This window comes from Saccopteryx leptura, chromosome 6, assembly GCF_036850995.1.
Source record: "Saccopteryx leptura isolate mSacLep1 chromosome 6, mSacLep1_pri_phased_curated, whole genome shotgun sequence".
NCBI classification, from domain to species: Eukaryota; Metazoa; Chordata; class Mammalia; order Chiroptera; family Emballonuridae; genus Saccopteryx; species Saccopteryx leptura.
Genome location: NC_089508.1, coordinates 61,252,684 through 61,270,056, shown reverse-complemented (window position 1 = coordinate 61,270,056; position 17,373 = coordinate 61,252,684). Strand labels below are relative to the sequence as shown.

At 40.6% G+C, this 17,373-nt stretch overlaps 1 pseudogene; it reads left to right on the top strand.

The window, feature by feature from the left end:
• The first annotated feature begins 1,011 nt into the window (after positions 1–1,011).
• On the top strand, positions 1,012–1,634 carry LOC136377072 (large ribosomal subunit protein uL30 pseudogene; annotated as a pseudogene).
• The last annotated feature ends 15,739 nt before the right edge of the window (positions 1,635–17,373 follow it).

The window sequence follows — 17,373 nt, the reverse complement described above, 5'->3', positions numbered from 1 at the left end:
GCTTTCTGGAATACTCTTCATTGGGGTGACTGACCAGCTTCCTGGAATTCCTTTGTTCCATGAGTGATTGTCCAGTAATTAAGGGTGGGGTGTTGGGCAGATAAAATGTATTATGCTCACTTTGTTAAAGATTACGTTGCCCACGAGGAGGCCGTCACCCAGGTGATATTAATGTGTGTTGAGAATCCTTGTAGCCTGGGGCTTGGTTTTGGGATTAAGCCTTTCCCACCCTTTTTGATGTGGGGCGGTACAATCCAATCATGCCTCAGAGAAGTGACTTTGTATTAGAGACTTCCCTATTTTGTATATTGGATTAGAGGTTGTGAAGCTACACTATAAAATAGGGGCAGAACGGGGGCTTGCCCTCTCTTGGTTCCTGAGGTTAGCATGAGAGAGCGGAGAGAGTAGAGCCAGCAGTAGAAGGAGGCCACGTGGAGTAGGCCAGGAGAAGCAGCCAAGATGGCAGAGTGCTGAGTGAGATGCCAGTTTGTGTAGAGTTTGCATCTGGGATAAGGAAGGAGATGGGGAACTGAGGAGAATAAGGCTGGTGAGCTAGAAACCTTTGATTCTAGGAAACTTGGATAAGTCAGTGGCTTTGTGAGCACTGAATGTGACTGGGTTCTGGAGCCCAGTGTGTAGTTTTTTACTTGCCCGCCGGGTACAAGCTAGGATTAAAGAAAATGGCCTATCAGTTTGTGGCTCCGTTGTTCCTTTACCGACTGTCCGAATCCAATGCGAACCTGCATGGGCCAGGTGGCTGCTGTGATGGTGGCCCTGGCCATGCCTCCTGGCCTTACATGGGGTCAGGCAGCCAAGAGGAACAGCAAAAGGGCAGTTTGGAATTCACGTATCTATCAAATGCTAATGTCAAAGAGAAGAAGAATGCTAATGTCAGAGAGGAAGAATACAAGTGCCAGTGAGAAGAAGAAGGTTCCTGCTGTGCCAGAAACCCTGAAGAAATAACGAAATAATGAAAGAATTTCACAGAGCTGAAGATCAAGTGCCTGAGAAAGAAGCTTGCCCAAGAGATGCTTCGAAAGGCCAGGAGGAAGCTCATCTATGAAAAAGCTAAGCACCATCACAAGGAGTACAGGCAGATGTACAGAACTGAGATTCGAATGGCTATGATGGCGAGAAAGGCTGGCAACATCTATGTACCTGGTGAACCCAAATTGGTATTTGTCAACAGGATCAGAGGTATCAATGGTGTGAGCCCAAAGGGCCGCAAGATGCTGCAGCTTCTGTGGCTGTGCCAGATCTTCAATGGCACCTCTGTGAAACTCGACAAGGCTTCGATGAACACACTGAGGATTGTGGAACCATATATTGCATGGGGGTACCCAAACCTGAAGTCAGTAAATGAATTGATCTATAAGTGTGGTTATGGCAAAATCAACAAAAAACGAATCACCCTGGCAGATAATGCATTGATTCTCGATCTCTTGGTAGATATGGCATCATCTGCATGGAGGATCTAATTCATGAGATTTATACCATTGGAAAATGCTTCAAAGAAGCAAACAACCTCTTGTGACCTTCAAATTACCATCCACTTTGTAGAAGGTGGTGATGCTGATAACAGGGAAGACCAGATCAACAGGCTTATCAGAAGGATGACTAAGGAACGGAATTGAGACAGAGGAGGGATCAAAGGGACCAGAGGAAAAGAGGACAGAGGGAAAGGGGATGATAGGATGGGATAAACCTGAAGGGAAGGCGGGAGGGTGCTGTAGGGATGAGGGCAAGGGAGATGTTGAGGGGTATAGGGAGGAGGGGGCGATGCATTCAGGGTGACCCTAGAATCTATGTAAACACAATTAATTAAATAAAAATTAAAAAAAAAGAAGGATGAACTAACGTATCTACCATGGTTATTTTTGTAATCTGGTCAGTTAATAAACAGCAAAGTGACTGCTTTAAAGTTGAAAAAAAAAGTATTTCTTCATCCTAGACAAGAAAAAACTAAAGAAGCTCACCACCACCAAACCAGTATTATAGAAATGTTTATAGGATTTAAGAAAAAGGAAAAAAAATAAGAACTACGAATAAGAACATATCACTGTCCTGGCCAGCCGGCTCAGTGGTAGAGCCTTGGCCTGTCGTGTGGAAGTCCCCAGTTCAATTCCCGGTCAAGGCACAAAGGAGAAGTGGTCATTTGCTTCTCCACCCCTCCCTCTCCCCCTTCTCTCTTTCTCTTTCTCTCCCACCCCCATCTCTCCTACAGCCATGGCTCAAATGGTTCGAGCAATGTTGGACCTGGGCTCTGAGGATGACTCCATGGCCTCACCTCAGGGGCTAAGATGGCTTGGTTGATAAGCAACAGAGCAGCAGCCCCAGATGGGCAGAGCAACACCCCAATAGGGGGCTTGATGGGTGGATACCGGTCAGAGGTGAATGCGGGAGTCTGTCTCTCTACCTCCCTGCCTCTCACTTAATAAAAAAAAAAAAAGGGAAAATATAGTTAAGATAAAAACTCACTGACAAAGCCAAACACATAATAAAAGCAGTGGATTAACCAACACTAAAGCTAGTACAAAGGTTAAAAGGCAAAAAGGTAGGAATTTCATGTGTAATTACAACAGTTATTTAAGGGATGCATACAAACACACACACACACAAAGTAAGTAAAAAGTAATGACAAAACATACATGTGGAGGGGCTGTGATAAATATAGCTTAGTATAAATGAAGTACATGGTTGCCATAGACCAAAATACCACAGGAGATATACAAAAAATAAAAAGAAAGAATCCAAACACAACACCTCAGAAAGTCATCAACAGAAGAGAGGAGAGTAAGAGAATATAAAAAGAACAGAGAAGAACTACAAAAACCAATCAGAAGACAGTTAATAAAATGCCAATAGTTACAAACTTATCAATAATTTTTTAAAGTCAATGCATTAAATGCTTTAATCAAAAAATGGATAAAATCATAAAAAAGAATCAAGTTCTTTCCTAGAGGGTATTATGCTAAGTGAAATAAGTCAGAGATAGACAAATACCATAGAATTTTAATTATGTGTGGAATCTAAAAAACAAAATAAACAAACAAGACAGAAGTAAACTCATAGAAAAAGAGAAAAAAAGAGACCAACCCTGCCATCTGATGGTTGCCAGATGGGAGGGGGGTTGGAGGATTGGGTGAAAATAATGTTAATTAACAATATTAATATTAATAACTGTTCATGGTATCAGATGGGTTCAAGACTTATTAGAGGATCAGTTTGTAAGTTATATAATTTCCAACCACTATGCTGTACACTTAAAACTAATACAATATTTAATGTCAACTGTAATTGAAAAAAAATTTTTAACTTAAAATAAAAATGTAAAGTATTTCAGACAATAGTAGAAGTGAAAAAAAAAATGCAATAGAAGGCCAAAGGAGCCACCTTTCCCTTGAAAAGGTTTTGTTCAACACACATTAATGAGTGGGAGCCTTGTGTTAAGCCCAGTGTTAAATATCTGGCCTCTGGAAGAGACCAAGAAAAATGTGAAAAAAAGAACAGGAAGAAGGAAGGGTATTCTAAGCATAAAGATAGTATGTACAAAGGTAGAGAAGCATAGAAAAATTTTCATGTTCAAAGATAAAATTAAACAAAACCAAGTGTCAGTATTGAAGGGTTAAATGAATGATAAGAAGTAGAAGGGAATGAGAGGTAAGACAGTGATGAAGGGTCTGGTAAGTAATGTGGCAGATAATATTTTTCAAAGATGACCTCACCAATACATATTTCATCCCACAGGATCTTATATTCCTCTCTCTAGAGGTGGACTATACTGTCCCCTCTCCTTGAACCTGAGCTACCTTTATACCCTTCCTGACCAATAGGATGTGGCAGGAGTGATGCTGTGTGCCCTATAAAACTAGGTCATAAAAAATAATATGGGCCTGACCAAGCGGTGGCGCAGTGAATAGAGTGTCGGACTGGGACGTGGAGGACCCAGGTTTGAAGCCCTAAGGTCGCCAGCTTGAGCGCGGGCTCATCTGGTTTGAGCAAGACTCACCAGCTTGAGCCCAAGGTCGCTGGCTTAAGCTCAGTCTACTGTACCCCCCCACCCCTGTCAAGACACATGAGGAAGCAATCAAAAGAACTGATGCTTCTCATCTCTCTCCCTTCCTGTCTGTTCCTATCTGTCCCTCTCTCTGTCTCTGTCACACGCACACACACACACACACAAAAGACAATATGGATCTCAGTGTGGTTCTGTGCCCCTCTCTCCCTCCATTCTTTCCTCCCTCCTTCTCTCCCTGCCTTCCTCTCTCTCTCTCTCTGTACCCTTGTTTTTGAAGTCAGCATGTTGTGAGAAAGGCCAAACCAAATGGAAGGGTTAAATATGAGTGTTCTGTCCTCTAGTCCTAGCCAGGACCCAGCCAGCATAGCCATCAGATGTGGGAAGAACAAGGTTTCAGATCTTTTTGGCCAGTGAGTCTTCTTGCAAGACTTCAGACATAACAAAGCAGAAACAAACTATCCACAGAAACAATGAGACAATAAATGATTATTTTTGTTTTAGGTTTTTTTGTTTTTTTTTTGTATTTTTCTGAAGTTGGAAACGGGGAGGCAGTCAGACAGACTCCCGCATGTGCCCAACCAGGATCCACCCGGCATGTCCACCAGGGGGCAATGCTCTGCCCATCTGGGGCGTTGCTCTGTTGCGACCAGAGCCACTCTAGCGCCTGAGGCAGAGGCCATGGAGCCATCCTCAGCGCCCGGGTCAACTTTGCTCCAGTGGAGCCTCAGCTGCGGGAGGGGAAGAGAGAGACAGAGAGGAAGGAGAGGGGGAGGGGTGGAGAAGCAGATGGGCGCTTCTCCTGTGTGCCCTGGCCGGGAATCGAACCCGGGACTCCTGCACGCCAGGCCGACGCTCTACTGCTCAGCCAACTGGCCAGGGCTTTGTTTTAGTTTTTAATACAGCAACAGGTAATGGGTACAGTCATGCCAAGAAGTTTCACTTTATCTTAACATCATTGGGGAATCAGTGAGGGTGTTTCTAGCTGGGAAGTGGCATGAGAATTGCAAATGAGAAAGACAGCCCTAGTGGTAATATGGAAATAGGAGAGTGGGGAGAGGGTGGCTTTGAGGAAAACTGTTAGGAGGCTCTGACCCTTATCGAAGCCAGTAGGAATAGTAGGATAGAAATCCTTTCAATATTTTAGGAAAATTCTTTTGATTTTAGTTTAGTTTAATAATGCTCTTACTTTCCCAAAAGGTGAGAGTCAGTAGGAACAGCAGAATACTTAAGCTGATTCTTCCCCACTCTCCTCTACCCCAACCCCCCAACCTTCCTTCTGCTCCTTTCAATCTAGATCCTCCCTATTTCATCAGTCCTTCCATTCCTACCTAATGATGCCTAGATGACAATAGCACACTCCTCCTAGTTTGTGTCTTCTCCTTGCTTCTCTCCAAGTATGAAGGTCAGAGTGCCACACTCATAACCTAAAGTTTCTGTTGTCTCTAGCTCATCAGCATTAGAGTTCAGTGGAAACCCTAGTCTTGAGGTTTAGATGGAAGCATGGATGGACATATATATGGGAAGAAGGATCTCCGCAGCTGGCAAGGTAGAATATGGCCTTTTTAACACAAATAAGTGTAATAATGATAATCCTGATGAAGCATGAAAGTTAGCATAGGAAATAGAGACCTCAGACTCTATACTTTCCTTCCCCTTCTAGGTTAGGACACTGCAGATGTGACTTGTGGGTAGACACCTGCTCCCCCATCGATCATCTGGATTGGAGCACTGCAGACACAACTTGTCCCCTTGCTGCCCTCTTCAATTTTCTGAGGTCAAAAATACTTGAGGAGGCCCTGGTTGGTTGGCTCAGTGGTAGAACATCGGCCTGGCATGTGGAAGTGCCAGGTTCAATTCCCAGTCAGGGCACACAAGAGAAGCGCCCATCTTCTTCTCCAACCCCTCCCCCTCTTGCTTCTCTCTCCTTCTTTCTCTTTTCTCCTCCTGCAGCCATAGCTCAATTGGAGCAAGTTGGCCCCAGGCACTGAGGATGGCTCCATGGCCTCTGTCTCAGGCACTAAGAAGAGCTTGGTTGCTGAAGAATGGAGCAAGGCCTCAGATGGGCAGAGCATCACTGCCTAGTGGGCTTGCTAGGTGGATCCTGGTTGGGGCGCACGTGGGAGTCTGTCTCTGCCTCCCTTATTCTTGGTGAATTAAAAAAAGAAAAAAGGAAAAAAAATAGTTGAAGAAAACAAAAAATGGTCTCAGCTAGAGTTGACAGCTATGTTGACCTACATCGTGGTCTTGAAGTTGCTTCACCCTCCAAGAGAGACTCACCATCGGAGAGAGGAGACTGAGATGAGCTGTGCTGGTGACCCACTGCCCACATCAGAGATCACAAACCACCCCCGTTCCCTCTTCTGGCCCATAGTTGATAAAATCCTCCACCCAGAGCCCCACAGGTTGACTCACTTCCTGAGTTTACTTGCACTCCCCTCCTCTTTAGTGTGCGCTGTCACTTTAATAAATCTGCTGTGTTTTGAAGAATATCTCTGTCTTGCCCTCAAGGCTTTTCTTACATTGTGACAAAAACCTGGACACTGTGACTGGACTGAGGCCTCCCCTGGCCTCCCTGTGAGCTCTCCAGCATCAAATGAGACTTACATGATTTATGATAACGTGTACTATTTTGACACCAAAGATGATTGTAAATACCAGAGTAACAATGTGTTTTTTAATACAAATGATTTGGTTGTATAATTTTAACTGTTTCATGCAATTCACTATGTAGAACAGTAGTAGTTAACAGTTGCCGATTTACCTTTTTTTATCTTTTTTTATTAATTTTAATGCTGTGACATTGATAAATCGGAGTACATATGTTCCGAGAAAACATCTCCAGATTATTTTGACATCTGATTATGCTGTATACCCCTCACCCAAAGTCAAATTGTCTTCTGTCACCTTCTATCTGGTTTTCTTTGTGCTCCTCTCCTCCCCCTACCCCCTCTCTCCTTCCTCGCCCCCTCCCCACCCCTCCACCCCACCCTCTGTTACCATCACATTTTTGTCCATGTCTCTGAGTCTCTTTTTTATATCCTATCTATGCATGGGTTCATATAATTCTTAGTTTTTTTCTGATTTACTTATTTCACTCTGTATAATGTTATCAAGGTCCATCCATGTTATTGTAAATGATCCGATATCATCATTTCTTATGGCTGAGTAGTATTCCGTAGTATATATGTACCAAAGCTTTTTAATCCCCTCGTGTGTGAAGAGGAAACCGTTCTGTGATGTGATGCTGACAGACCCATGAACTAGACCCAAGCCAGAACAGAGATTGCCTCACAAAAATTCCCTCAGAGACTGATCATAATCTCTACATTTCTTCTGACATAAACCAAGTACCCCTTCTCTATGTCCACAGCATGCTGGTTCCTAGAAAAAGTCATTGTCCCGCCCTGGATGAGCATGTAAGACATCTTTCCTTACCTAAGATGAGTGACATACTAGTCCTCCTATCATCCTGTCTTATTCTTTATAATTCTTCAGTCCTGCCAAGCAGCAAGGAGGTTATCCACTCTGTCTTACCACTGCCCAAGATGCACCTCAGATATAAACTTCCCTTTATAGACTGTTAATTGCCAGACTGGAGTAGTCAGTCTCTTTCTTCAGCCTTTCCCTGCCCTCCGCAGTATAGGTAGATTTTCAGTCCTGGGGCTTTTCCCTCAGTATGCTTATATGAATAGTGTATACGGTAGAAGGTAAAAGTGCAAGATATTTAGGAAAGCGAGGTTAGCCAAAAATATATATGTACAATGAATTAAAATTTTACCTTCACTTGATTTATGCTTTTTTCTTCTTGCTAAATATTAGATTCATGTCTAAATTTATCTAAGAATAGTTGGCAATAAGTTCTTACATGCACTGCCATGCACTTTTATTCATCTTGGTAAGATTTTGTATTCAAATTTTCTAGAATTACTTTATCGAGGAATTTCTCTCTGCCGGGATCTTTTATATTTGTTATCTTACTCAACCCTCACATCGAGTCCACAAAACAGTATTTTATCTCTATTTTATAAGTAGGAAGACTTTCCTGAATCTAAGTTAAGACATACTTGAGAAAAAATGACTCATAAAGCAGAGCTTGAGGCTGAGTATTTTGACTTTCAAATTCAGAATTCTTTTCACAAAAGGTATGGTATACTTAAGCCATATATCTCTATAATAGCAGTGATTGAAGGCAAACTGCAGGTGTCTGTTATAATTGTTTCACTTTTTTGTATCTACACAGTGACAAACAGACAGATTATACTCAAATGGTTGGATGAATGTTCAGATCTTTGCTAAGCTTTTTTCTTTTCTTTTCTTTTTTCTTTTCTTTTTTTTTTTTTTTTTTTGAGAGGAGGGAAGATAGAGACTCCTGCATGCACCCCAACCAGGATCTACCTGGCAAGCCCTGTCTGGAGCTGATGCTCGAATCAACTGAACTATCCTCAGTGACCGGGCTGACACTTGAACCAATTGAGCCACTAGCTGCTGGAGAGGAAAAGGGAGAGAAGGGGAAGAGGGAGAGGAGAGAAGCAGATGGTCGCTTCTCCTGTGTGCCCTGACCAGGATTGAACCTGAGATATCCATATACTAGGCTGATGCTCTATCCATGGAGCTGACCAGCCAGGGCCAGTTGCTAAGTTTTTTAAACGAGAGGTTTTCCCTAGCCCTGTATGAGCATCATTATCCCCAGCGCTCCCAATCATTCTGTAACAGTGAGAACTTGGAAGGCAATTATGGTGCTTAAAAACTCGGATTCTGGAGCCAACTATTTGGATTCAGATCGTAACTCTACTGCTTATTATTTCTTAAGCAATTGTTTATCCTCCCGGTGCCTTAGATCCTTCTTCTTTGACATGTGTATAATAATATTGCCTATCTTGAACTAACCAGCAAAATAGAGATAGACTCATAGATAGAGAGCAGGCTTACAGCTTCTGGGCTGTGGAATTGGAGATCTGGATAGGAGGTTGGAGGGAATGAGCAAAAAAAGGGAAAAAAGAGAAAAACTCATGGACATGGACGGCAGTGTAGAAATTTTCAAAGATATACAAAATAAAAGGGAGAATTTCAGTTCACCCCAATGGACCCATTACCTACTGATCACATATGTCAACAGTTTGTCAAACTTATTTTATGCCCGACCAGGTGGTGGCGCAGTGGATAGAGCGTCAGACTGGGATGCGGAGTACCCAGGTTCCAGACCCAAGGTTGCCAGCTTGAGCACAGGCTCATCTAGTTTGAGCAAAGCTCACCAGCTTGGGCCCAAGGTCGCTGGTTTGAGCAAGGGTTTACTGGGTTTGCTGAAGGCCCACGGTCAAGGCACATATGAGAAATCAATCAATGAACAACTAAGGTGTCACAATGAAAAACTGATGATTGATGCTTCTCATCTCTCTCCGTTCCTGTCTGTTTGTTCCTATCTATCCCTCTCTCTGACTCTCTCTCTCTGTCTCTGTAAAAAAAAATAACAAAACAATTTATTTTATCTGTTTTACTGACAGTTTTCTTTCCCTAAAATATTTTTATAGCAAATCCTAGATATTATATTATGTCACGTGTAATACTTTAGTATGAATCTCTAACTTACCACGATGACATTATTATAACTAACAGAAGTGTGACTGAATCCTTAATATCATCTCTAATCCAGTCAATACACAAATGTTCTTGATTATCTAAAACAGAAGTAGTCAACCTTTTTATACCTACCGCCCACTTTTGTATCTCTGTTAGTACTAAAATTTTCTAACCACCCACTGGTTCCACAGTAATGGTGATTTATAAAGTAGGAAGTAACTTTACTTTATAAAATTTATAAAGCAGAGTTACAACAAGTTAAAGCATATAATAATAATTACTTACCAAGTACTTTATGTCAGATTTTCACTAAGTTTGGCAGAGTAAATCTTTATAAAACAACTTACTATAGTTAAATCTATCTTTTTATTTATATACATACTTTGGTTGCTTCACTACCGCCCACCATGAAAGCTGGAATGCCCACTAGTAGGTGGTAGGGACCAGGTTGACAACCACTGATCTAAAACATGTTAAACTGGTTGTTGAATCTAGAGGTCTGATTGGATTCAGACCCATATTTTTAGGCAAGAATACTTAATAAGCGGTGCTAGAGTTAGCAGTCTTTTGAGGATGACTAATGTAGTATTTTTAATTATTTTAAAATCAGTTTTAGGAATCTTTCTGCCATAAAACCAGGCATATTATGACCTTGGTAGTTATTTAACTACATAACTTAGCTTACATTACCATTGGATGTGGCTGTACTAGTGTTTTATTATTTTTTGTTTGTTTATAAAAGTCTCCAATCTAGTACTGTTAAGGAAACTATGATGCCCCTAAGTCTAGTGGATCAACTATTGTTAAAAGTAATTCACCATATGTTTCATATACATAGATATTTACTTAGAATTAGTGTTGAATCACAGTATATTTAAAACAATGAATCATCGCTCTACACAGAATATAATAGGAATAATTCAGAAGATAAGAATCATCTTCTCTGTGGTCATGCCTTAAAAATAACTGAAGTTTCAGGTTCTGGATAATTCAGAATACCAAAATAGCTTTCTTGCAATTTCTACATATTCTTTTGCAATATTGAGTCAATTCACATGATCCCCTCAGTATTTTCACAAAGAAGTATTTATTGAACATCTACTTTGAACAGATCAAGTTTATGAGGTGCTACAGACATGCAAAAGTAAGTTATAGTTCCTGCTTTCAAGATGTGATTTGGTAGAAAGAGAGTGAATACATAAACAGTTATAATGTATAGTATGTAACATAAGACTGACAAAGACAAAACACATAAATATTTAGCTTAGGAAGATTATGGAAAAGTTTTCAAAGACATTTGACATAAACTTCAAATTTTTGATAAGATTTTTTGGTCCTTGAAAGATGAGGAAGTACAACTGTAGCAGGAATAAATAAATAAAAAAAGCATCTAAAAATCTAGAGACTATCCGAGTCACGGCACCAAAAAGAAAAAAGAAAAAGAAATTAAAAATAAAAAAATAAAAATCTAGAGACTTAGCTCTAACTGGTTGGTTCAGTGGTAGAGCATCGGCCTGGCATGTGAATGTCCTGGGTTCTATTCCCAGTCAGGGCACACAGGAGAAGCAACCATCTGTTTCTCTATCCTTCCCCCTATCCCTTTTCTCTGTCTATCCCTCTCTCCCCTCCAGTAACCATGGCTTGGTTGGAGCAAGTTGGCCCCAGGGCACTGAAGTTGGTCTGTTATCTTGCCTCAAGTGCTGAAATATCTCGGTTGCCAAGCAACAGGGCAACAGCCCCAGATGGCAGTAGAGCATTGCCCCATAGGGGGTTTGCCAGGTGGATCCTGGTCCGGACACATGCAGGAGTCTGTCTCTCTGCCTCCTCACTTCTCACTTGAGAAAAAATATTTTTAATTAAAAAATAAAAATCTAGAGGCTTGAAATCACTGGATATGGTTTGCTTCTAGTTAAGGGGATGGGATAGGAGATAGAAACAGAAAAACAGATCAATAACACAAAGATTACTAAGTATTGGCCTCTTTCTTTCCTTCTTCTTTTATTTCTTTTTTAATGCAAGAGAGAAGAGAGACAGGAAGGGAGAGAGATGAGAAGCATCAACTCATAGTTGTGGCACCTTAGTTGTTCATTGATTGCTTCTCATACATAATTTGACTGGAGGGCTCAGGCTGAGTCAGTGATCCCTTGATTAAGCCAGTGACCTTTGGGCTTAAGACAACGATGTTGGGATCATGTTGATAATCCTGCGCTGAAGCTGGTAAACCTGTGCTCAAGCAGGATGAGCCCACACTCAAACCTGCACCTCAGGGTTTCAAACCTAGGACCTCAGCATCCCACTCTATCCGCTGCACCACCACTGGTCAGGCCCTTCTTCCTCCCTCCCTCCCTCCCTCCCTCCCTCCCTCCCTCCCTCCCTTCCTTCCAACTTCTTTCTTTTCTTTTCCTTTCTTTGACAGTGGTCTCAAAAAAAAAAGAAGTGTATTAAGATAAAGGGAAGAAGAATTATTCACAATAGCCAAAGAGTAGAAATAACATCAATATCTACCAATCAGCAAATTAATAAGCAAATGTGGCATGCCCATGAAATAGATTATTTGACTATAAAAAAGGACTAATACATATTATTTCAACATGGATAAACCCTGGAAACATGCTAAGTGAAAGAAGCCAGTCACAAAGGACTACATATATGATTTTATTTATATGAAATGTCCAAAATAGGCAAAGCCATAGACATGAAAAGTAGATTAGTGGTTGCGTAGGGCTAAGGGGCAGATGGGGGAGTTGGGGAAATGATAACTAAGAAAAGGGGAGTTTCTTTTTGGGGTAATGAACTGTTCTAAAATGGATTGTGATGATCAATGCACAACTCTGTGAATATATACTGCTCATAAAAATTAGGGGATATTTTCAAAAGAAATATGAAGTGATAAAACATCCCCTAATTTTTGTGAGCAGTATATTAAAAGCCATGGATTTTATACTTTATCTGAATGAATTGAATAATATGTGAATTATATCTTTTTTATTTATTAAGTGGGAGACAGGGAGGCAGACTCACACATGTGCCCTCTCCCCTGACGGGGATCCACCCAACAAGCCCCCTATGAAGCGATGCTCTGCCTTTCTGGGCCTCTGCTCTGTTGCTCAGCAACCAAGCTATTTAGCACCTGAGGCAAGGCCATGTAGCCATCCTCAGCACCCAAGTCCAACTTTGCTTGAACCATTTGAACCATGGCTGTGGGAGGAGAAGAGAGAGAGTTGGGGTGGAGGGGAGGGCTGGGAGAAGCAGGTGGTTGCTTCTCCTGTGTGCCTGACCAGGAATTGAACCCAGGTTATCCACACACCAGGCTGACACTCTACCACTGAGCCAAGGGCCAGGATGATAATACGAGAATTATATCTTAAACTAGTCATTTAAGAAAAAAAATAATGAATGAAGTGATCCTTAGTATCAGTTTTGGCAGGAAGCTCAAAGAGATTGAATACTGAGAAAAGGCTATGGAATTTGATGATTAAAAATTCATTGCTGACCTTTAAAGAGGGAATTTTTTCTCCAAAATGGTGGGGGCAGAAGTGAGTGGGTGAGGAAGAAGCAGAGATAGAATTATCTTTTAATAAATTTGACTGTAAGGGTGAGGCTGTAGATCACGCTTCCCTCTACTCAGCCTCAACATTTATTTTTTTAAGTCTTCTCATTAGCATTTATGATTTCTGAAGAAAATCATTCTTTGATCTAGGCTTTGCCTCTATGTGAGGTTTTGAGCTTACTTTCCACTCTCAGTCCCAGAATCTTGCTTGATTTGTTGTGTTCTTTCTCAGTTGAATCATGAAGAAACATCAGACAAACCCAAACTGAGGGACATTCTACAAAATAATTGGTCTGTAATATTTAAAAATGTCAGGATCAAGATAGTTTAAATCTATCTTTTTTTTTTAATTTTTATTTTATTCATTTTTTTCATTTTAGAGAGGAGAGGGGGGGGGGAGAGAGAGAGACAGAGAGAGAGAGAGAGACAGGGGGGAGGAGCTGGAAGCATCAACTCCCATATGTGCCTTGACCAGGCAAGCCCAGGGTTTTGAACCGGCGACCTCAGCATTTCCAGGTCAACGCTTTATCTACTGCGCCACCACAGGTCAGGCCTAGGATCAAGATAGTTTAAAAAACTGAGGAACTCTTCTTTATTGAAAACGTCTAAAAAATTAATATGTCACTTAAATGTAACATGTGATTCTAGGCTGGCTGCTTTTGTTGTAAAAGACATTATTGAGACAACTGCTGAAACTTGAAGGGAATCTGAGGATTAAATAGTATATTAATATTAACTTTATGATTTCCAATTTTCATGGCTGTGTTGTGTCTATGTATGAGAATATTTTTGTGTGTGACAACACTAGAGTAAATGGAAGTGATAGAGCATCATTTTGACAATTTACTCTCAAATAGCTAGAAAAAATAAACTTTGTACAACCTTCAATGTCTCTGGAAGCTTGATATTGCTTCAAAAATATAAATATTATTTTGAAATAGAAATAAAATGGTCCTAAGAAGGTAATCCCCTCAGCAAACTGCAGAAGCTAGCACAAATTGTTTTTGAAGAAACATAACTTTAGCCCTGGCCGGTTGGCTCAGTGGTAGAGCGTCGGCCTGGCGTGCGGAAGTCCCGGGTTCGATTCCCCGCCAGGGCACACAGGAGAAGCGCCCATCTGCTTCTCCCCCCCTCCCCCCCTCCTTCCTCTCTGTCTCTCTCTTCCCCTCCCACAGCCGAGGCTCCACTGGAGCAAAGATGGCCCGGACACTGGGGATGGCTCCTCGGCCTCTGCCGCAGGCGCTAGAGTGGCTCTGGTCGCAACAGAGTGACTCCCCAGAGGGGCAGAGCATCGCCCCCTGGTGGGCAGAGCATCGCCCCCTGGTGGGCATGCCGGTTGGATCCCGGTCGGGCGCATGTGGGAGTCTCTGACTGTCTCTCCCCGTTTCCGGCTTCAGAAAAATACAGAAAAAAAATTTTTTAAAAAGAAACATAACTTTAGCCTGAGTCTCAAAGAATTCCCACTTATGAATTCACAATTAAAATAATAAAACACAAGAAAATATGTTATCATGAAGAATAACCGGCAAAAACAATACATAGCCGAATTAGAACCATAAAGACTTCAGATATTGGAAATAACAAATGATATAAAGTACATATGTTTAACGTATTTTACAAAGTAAAAAGGAGATTTGAATATAGGAGACTATTAAGAAAAGCCAATCAGACTTGAAAAAAGTCAAATAACTCTAGAAAAGAAAAAAAACAATAATTAAAAATAAAAAAATAAAAATGTGACATGATAAGAATAGATGAGATGTAGTTCAAAAGAGAACTAGTGAACTCAGCCCAGCACATGCAGTTAGCAACCATGGATTGCTTTGTAACACCTAGCGTGCAGACCCAGGCCAGTTACAGGCAGTGCCTATTGTTGGCCTGCACTGGAGTCCCTTCCAAGAGTCCCAGAACCAATACACCTGGTGGCTGGCTTCAGACCACAAAAGAACACCAATCAATTAGCTCCACAAGCAGCACAATAGAAGAAGAGGATATAATCCTTGTAAACATTTATGTATCCAACACAGAATTACTTAACTATATAAAACACAAATAGATGGACATAAAGGGAAGGAATGATAGTAATACAGTCTTAGTGGGATATTTTAAACCTATTGACAGCAACAGATAGACCTTCCAGATAGAAAATCAACAAGGAAACAATGGCTTTAAATGACACACCATACCAGAAGGATTCAATTGATATTTTTAGAACATTTTATCCCAAAGCAACAGAATATACATTCTTTTAAAGTGTACATGAATCGTTTTCCAAAATAGATCATGTTGGGCCACAAAACAAGCCTCAATAAATTTAAGAAGATAAAAATCCTATCAAGCATCTCCAACAACAATGGTATAAAACTAAAATCAATTAAAGAAAAAACACCTGAAAAACATATGAACACACCAAGGCTAAAAACACATTATTAAAAAATGAATTGATAACAATGAAAGTAACCAAGGGCCCTGGCCGGTTGGCTCAGTGGTAAAGCTTAGGCCTGGCGTGCAGGAGTCCCGGGTTCGATTCCCGGCCAGGGCACACAGGAGAAGCGCCCATCTGCTTCTCCACCCCTGCCCCTCTCCTTCCTCTCTGTCTCTCTCTTCCCCTCCCGCAGCCAAGGTTCCATTGGAGCAAGGATGGCCTGGGCACTGGGGATGGCTCTGTGGCCTCTGCCTCAGGCGCTAGAATGGCTCTGGATGCAACAGAGCGATGCCCCAGAGGGGCAGAGCATCGCCCCCTGGTGGGCATGCTGGGTGGATCCCGGTCAGGCGCATGCGGGAGTCTGTCTGACTGCCTACCCGTTTCCAGCTTTGGAAAAATGCAAAAAATAAAAATAAAAATAAATAAATAAATAAAACTTATAAAAAAAAAAAAAGAAAGAAAGTAACCAAGGAAGAAATCAAATGACACCTTGAGACAAATAAAAATGAAAACAAAACAACCTAAAATCTATAGGACACAGTTAAAGTAGTTCTAAGATGAAACTCATAGCATTACAGGCTTACTTTAAGAAATGAGAAAAATCTCAAATAAACAATCTAATGTTACACTTAAAGGAGCTACAACAAACAAAAAAAAAAGCCCCAAATAAAGAGAAACAATGAAATAATAAATATCAGAGCAGAAATCATTGACATGGAGTCTAAAAAAAAAATCCAAAAAAAAAAAAAAAAAAATCAATGAAACCAAGAGCTGGTTTTAGAAAAGGTAAACAAGATGGGTAAACCTTTAACCAGAATCACCCAGAAAAAAAGAGAAAGAACTCAAATAAATAAAATTAGAAATGAAAGAGGATAAGTAACAATTGACACCACAGAAATACAAAGGATTACAAAACAAATACCAAGAACAATGATATGCCAACAAACTGGACAGTTTGAAAGACGGACCAATTCCTGAAAACATACAATCTTCCAAGACTGAATAAAAAAAAACAAACACAAAAAATCTGAACAGAATAATTACAAGCAACGAAATCAAATCAGTAATCAAAAACCTCCCCAAAACTCAAAAGTCCTGGACTGGATGGCTTCACAGGTGAGTTTTATCAAACATTCAATAAATAACTAAAATTCATCCTTCTCAAAGTATTCCAAAAATTCAAGAGAAAGGGAAGTTCCAAGCTCATTTTATGAAGCCAGCATTATCCTGATTTCAAAACCATACAAAGACATTACAAACAAAGAAAATTATAGGTTAATATATTTCTGATGAGCATCGATGCAAAAATCCTCAACAACATATTAGCAAACCAAATTCAGCTATACATTAAAAAGATCAAACACCAAAAGATCAAGTGAGATTTGTTCTTGGGATCCAAGGTTGGTACAATAGTCATAAATCAATTAACATGATACACCACATAAACCAAAGGAAAGATAAAAATTACACAATTATATCAACAGCTGCACAAAAAACATTTGACAAAATTTAGCATCCATTTATAATTAAAAGAAAAAAAACCTCTTAACAAAGTGGGAACAGAAGGGACACACCTCAACATAATAAAAATATATGACCAACCCAGGGTTAACATCATACTCAACAGGAAAAATCTAAGTGTTTTCCTTGATATCAGGAACAAGACAGGGATGTCCACTTTCATTGCTCTTATTCAACATAGTATTAGAAGTCTTAGCTACAGCAATTAGACAGAAATAAAAAGCACCCAAATTGGAAAGAAAAAAGTAAAACACTTATTTTTGCAGATGACATAATATTATA